Consider the following 6000-nt stretch of genomic DNA (forward strand, 5'->3'; position numbering starts at 1 on the left):
TTGGTCCACATAACTAAAAAATTAAGTTGATAGTTAAAACAGTTGTATCAAACTACTGAAATTAGTGAGCTATCCATTTATAGAAACTAGTATAAATAGCTTAACTACTGTTTAGATTAAGAGTGAGTCTTTTCAATTCTCTCTAGAAAAACTCTTTGTAATTTGAAACTCATCTTGAGAAAGAACTTATGATTTTTCTGTGTATCATTTCTATGATACTTTGCATAACACTTAGCTTGTCATTCCAATATAGAAATGTAGATTATAAGAGCTACAACCAATTTTTCAAACTTTAAACATACACATTGTATGCTTAATGACATTTTTCTTGGAATTTAAAATTTTTTGTCACTTAAATGATACACAATCCTTTGAGTGTGAGTTCATCTTGGGTCTTCTTCACTTTGTTATTTTGTTATCTGGTCCAGACAAATCGATTTGGTCTATTGTGCCTTCTAGGGTGTCATACTGTCATAGTGAAAATCATTCTTCCAATTTGTAAATCATTCTTGGAATGCAGTTTTGCTCCAACTTGATAAACCTATTTGGAAGCCTAAAGTTCCCTCTAAGGCCAAGTCCTTTATTTGAAAGGCTTAATAGAAATAATACCATACCAATGACATGTTGCAAGTCCCCCAACCACACAAGGTTGTGTCAACTCTGATTTGTACAGTGTGTTACTAGGTCAGAATGACACTAATAGTTGTAGTTATTTCTTATGGTATTCTTCGGTTACCACCTATGGAAAAGCTAAACATTTCGAGCAATATGTTGGTTGGAGTGTAATTATGATATCTTTTAGGAAAGCTCTCTAAGTGAGCAACTTATTTGAGATAGGATAAAGTGTTTGGCTTCTACTCGATGTAAAGCTGATAGTTTTGTTAGAGGTTTCCCTCATAGATATGTGTACAGATTGGGTAGCTTTGCTTCATTGATGTTTTTATTTCTCTTTTGTTTGTATTTTCATTCTTTATTCTTTATTTCTTTAAGAGGATCTCTTTTTCTCAAATCTCTGTGTTATCTTCTCCTTTTATATAGATGATTTTTTTTGTCAAAATTATTTATAGCAGATAATAAAGAAATAAAAACACCTTCAGGTTCATGTAAACTATGTGAAGCAACAAGGTTAATCTTAAGTAAGCCTTCAGCTACAAAAATAAAAGTTTGTCTTCTCCATTGCACAAAGTACCTATCAAGAGCTCAGTTCCCATAAAATAAGTCAATAAAATATGTTTTATAGACGGAATACTCGTCAAGCCCAACACCATGAATAATTTAATATATCTGAAAGAAAAACAGAAACAATGTTGTAGAAGCAAGCTTCATGATGATTAATCAAGTATGAATCAAGTAGTTTTGATGATGACAAAAAGCCCAAAAGAATGATGTTAAGATTGAGTCAACAAGTTCAAGATCAAGATTAATTTCAAGATTCATTAGAAGAAATCAAGAAGATTCAAGATTCAAGAGAAGTTGATTTCAAGATTCAAGAAAAGACATCAAGAAGAATCAAGATTCAAAAGAAGATGAATTCAAGATTCAAGAGAAGAAATCAAGAAGCAAAAAGTCAAGACTTCACAAGGGAAGTATTGAAAAGGATTTTTCAAAAACCAAACATAGCACAGTTTTGTTTTACAAAAAGAGATTTCTCAATTTTTTCTAAGTTACCAGAGTATTTACTCTCTGGTAATCGATTGCCAGTTTCCTGTAATCGATTACCAGTGATAAAATTTGATTTCAAAAAGTTTTTAACTGAATTTGCAACGTTTCAAATGATTTTTAAATGGTGTAATCGATTACAATATATTGGTAATCGATTACCAGTGTATCTGAATGTTAAAATTTAAATTCAATTGTGAAGAGTCACATCTTTTCATAAAATGCATTGTGTAATCGATTACATGATTATGGTAATCGATTACCAGTGACAAGTTTTGAATAAAAGGTCAAGAGATGTAACTCTTCCAATGGTTTTCTCAAAATTTTCTCAAGGTTATAACTCTTCCAATGGTTTTCTTGACTAGACATGAAGAGTTTATAAAAGCAAGACCTTGACTTGCATTCAAAGAACGAATAGAACTTCTTGAATAACTTTTTGAGAAATCTTGAAACCTTTGCTACTCATCTTTCTTCTTCTTCCTTTGCCAAAAAGCTTTCTAAGTTTTCTGTTTTCCAAACCTTGTTCTTCTGCAAGTGAAAATTCTGCAGAAAACAAAAGTGTGCTATATCTTTTCATTCTCTTCTCTCTTTGCCAAAAAGAATTCAACAAGGACTAATCGCCTGAATTCTTTTTGTGTCTCTCTTCTCCCTTTTCCTAAAGATCAAGGGACTAACCGCCTGAATTCTTTTGTGTCTCTCTTCTCCCTTTCCAAGAGAATTCAAAGGACCCAGTCTGAGAATTCTTTTGATTCTTCCCTTTCCCTTAAACAAAAGATATCTTTTGTTTCCCCTTACAAAGATTCAAAGGACTAACCGCCTGAGAATTATTTGTCTTAACACATTGGAGGGTAAATCCTTTGTGGTACAAGTAGAGGGTACATCTACTTGGGTTGTTGTAACTGAGAACATGAGAGGGTACATCTCTTGTGGATCAGTTCAAGTGGAGGGTACATCCACTTGGTTGTTCAAAGAGAACAAGGGAGGGTACATCCCTTGTGGATCTTTGCTTGCAAAGGTTTTTACAAGGTTGAAAGAAATCTCTAGAACTGTGCTTGCTTGGGGACTGGATGTAGGCATGGGTTGTTGCCGAACCAGTATAAAATTCTTGTGTTTGTCTTCTTCTTCCCTACACTTTTAATTTCCGCTTTGTACTTTAATTTTATGCTTTACTTTTGTTTAAGTTTCATAACTTAGTAGTAAAGCCTAATTGAATCTAGTAACATTAAGAAGGATAAGTTTTTAATTAGTTAAGGTACATTAATAATTAATTCAACCCCCCCTTCTTAATTATTCTGAGGCCACTTGATCCAACAAATGTCTCATTTTTGTACTATAGTTGAAAAATCCACTTCACAAGGAACTTAGATGCATGGCACCGTATGTTTAAAATCAAGTTACAAAGAAGTAGTAATATGACATTTAGAAGTCTGGCTCAGAAAAGATTATAAAGTTATCCAACAAATATTGATATCATCTGCAAGCTCCCAACTCAAGACCATCTAATTGTCACATACATATTAAATGTAATGGATGAGATTGATGGTTATAGCTTGAAAAACCTTTTGTAAGATATTCTTTGCTATGCAGACAATGCAATATGTTCATAACTGTCTCAACATTAACTTAATAGAAATTGTGTATCACATATGGCAAACACATTAAGCCTGACATATATACTTGTACAGTTTTATTACGAATGCAACTGTGCAAGTCACTGTGCTGCTTCACCGCTTATGCTTTTTGTAATTTTTAATTGCCTTTTGTCTTCTTGTGGAGGTTACTTATTCTTGTGATCCCATGATCCTATTTTTTGTAACATATAATTTCCTCTCTCTTATTATCTTTTTGTCAGCTTTAGTGCTTCCATTATTTTAATTTCTCATCACTTATTTGTTATAAGTTATTTTTTTGAGGTACAAGACTTATTTCTTCTTATTGGTTTTACTTTTGTAGGGGTTGAACACTTTGGGCAGTTACTATTTTTTGTTCTTTTTTATTAATGACTTGAATATATCATATATTAGGTTTTATATATATATATATATATATATATATATATATATATATATATATATATATTCCTTTTTGCATTTGTCATTGATGTTTATCTAAAAATGTCATATTTTATTAATGATATGTATCTTACGATTCATTATACGATTTGATTCATGATTCGTAAAATAGCTTTTCTCATTCACAATTTGAATCTTGATTCAATAACCATGGTTTTGATAATGTGAGTTGGTGTCTAAATTGATTTTCTATGAGGAACAGTTTGAAAAGAAATCATATTTCCTATATTTTTCCTAACATTGCTTGTAATATTGAGACAAGTTCTACCCTTGTGTTGTTGATAGACCAGTCAACATGCATGAAGCCCAGCATGGAAGGCTTGAGAGGAAGGTCACACCTCCTCAACGTTTTTCGTGATTATGTTTAAGTGCTGATGTTCCAAAAGCGTAGTTGGACGTTGTTAGAATTTTGTTATTTAGTGCATGTCTTTGTCGGGTGATGGGTAGCAGTCTGATATTAAGCAATTATATTTCTTTATGCTTGTCGGGTTGGTGTTAATGCTTGTTCCCCATTATAATATTTGTATTTTTGTGTAGTGCTTATCTTTTGGTGCCCTACAAGTGCCTATATATAGGATAGTGCACCGTAGGAGGAATAAGAAGAAAACATCTAATTCTCTCTGTTTATTCTAAATACTCTCCTTCTTCTTCCTGTAGCTCATGTAGCTTTATGTAACACGGGTGCTTTCATTGAGTTAAATCATGGCGGAATCCACTCACTCCAAATCCAACCTCGATCATTTGGAGGATGCAATATCCAAGCTCACCACAACTTAAGCATCGATGTTAACCAAGCTCGACGACCTTCATCAGAAACTAGTGGTTATGGAGTCCATTCACATTCTCTGATCTCATCTTCCACACACTCCCCACTTCTTTCGTCTCTCTTCTCGTGCAACCATATCACATGAAACTCGAAGTTACACATTTTGATGGGTCTGACTCGGTGGGTCGCCTCATTCTACATGGACGGACCTGCGCTCGCATGGTATCATTGGATGTCACATAACGGCCTGAATACATCGTGGCCTTGTCCCCCTCAATCGAATATTTCACCAACCCCACCGATACACCCACCTCCACCCTTATTACCCACATCACCAAAACCCTTCATACCTTTCAAATGCCTCTCACCTGAAGAAATAGTCGTACGCAGAGAGAAGGAACTTTTCTTTAATTGTGATGAGCGGTTTAGTCGTAGCCATCACTGCTTTTCCAAAAATTTTCTACTGATAGCTAATGATGATAAACTTTCACCATAAGAAATGCCACATACTGAAGCTTTTCTGGTTGCACAGGAACCCAATGATCCACCTCCAGCTCAAATTAGCTTCCATGCCATCTCAAGGCATATGGCATTGGAAATGTTACACATGATGGGGTTTATCTCTGACCAGAAAGTCCTCATTCTGGTGGACAAATGTAGTACTCATAACTTCATTCAGGAATGCTTGGTCACCACACTAAGGCTACACGCACAGTTTACTCCACCATTACGCGTTATGATTGGTAGTGGTATCGAGATCGAATGTCTACAGATTTGCAAGCACGTTTCACATTAGCTCCAGGGACATGGATTCATTGTTGATCTTCATGTTCTACCCTTATGCGAAGCTGATCTAGTGTTGGGTGTGCAATGGATTAAGTCACTGGGTCCAATCTTGACGGACTACACAGACTTGACTATGAAATTCAAGCACCACAACAGGATCATCAAACTACACGGTGAACGTGATGACATCATTCGCGGGATCAATCACCATCAACTCAAATGGATGGTTCAAATAGATGGCGTCAATGCTTTTTTCCACATCCACCTTATGAACCTTGAGCTCCCTTCTAACCAACAAACACAACCCTTGACCCAAGACCCAACCATCATCTCCCTACTTCATCGATAACATAGCCTTTTCCAACAACCAACCACTTTACCCCCACCCCACGATAGTACCCACACCATTAACCTTCTCCCAAACTCCTTTCCTGTTAACGTCCGACCCTACAGATACCCCCATTTTCAAAAGCATGAGATTGATACTTAGGTCAAAGCCATGTTGAGCAGTGGTATAATCAGACCCAGTCGGAGCGCATTATCCTTGCTGATTTAATTGGTCAAGAAGTGCGATGGTTCCTGGCATTTTTGCATCAATTACAGAGCATTAAACGCCATTACTATTAAAGATAGATTTCTGATTCCAACTATTGATGAGTAGTTGGATGAGCTTGGTGGCGTAAACTCGTTTAACAAACTAGATTTGCTGCAAGGGTA

The sequence above is a fragment of the Glycine max genome, chromosome 14 (genome assembly GCF_000004515.6).
Source record: "Glycine max cultivar Williams 82 chromosome 14, Glycine_max_v4.0, whole genome shotgun sequence".
Taxonomy (NCBI): Eukaryota; Viridiplantae; Streptophyta; class Magnoliopsida; order Fabales; family Fabaceae; genus Glycine; species Glycine max.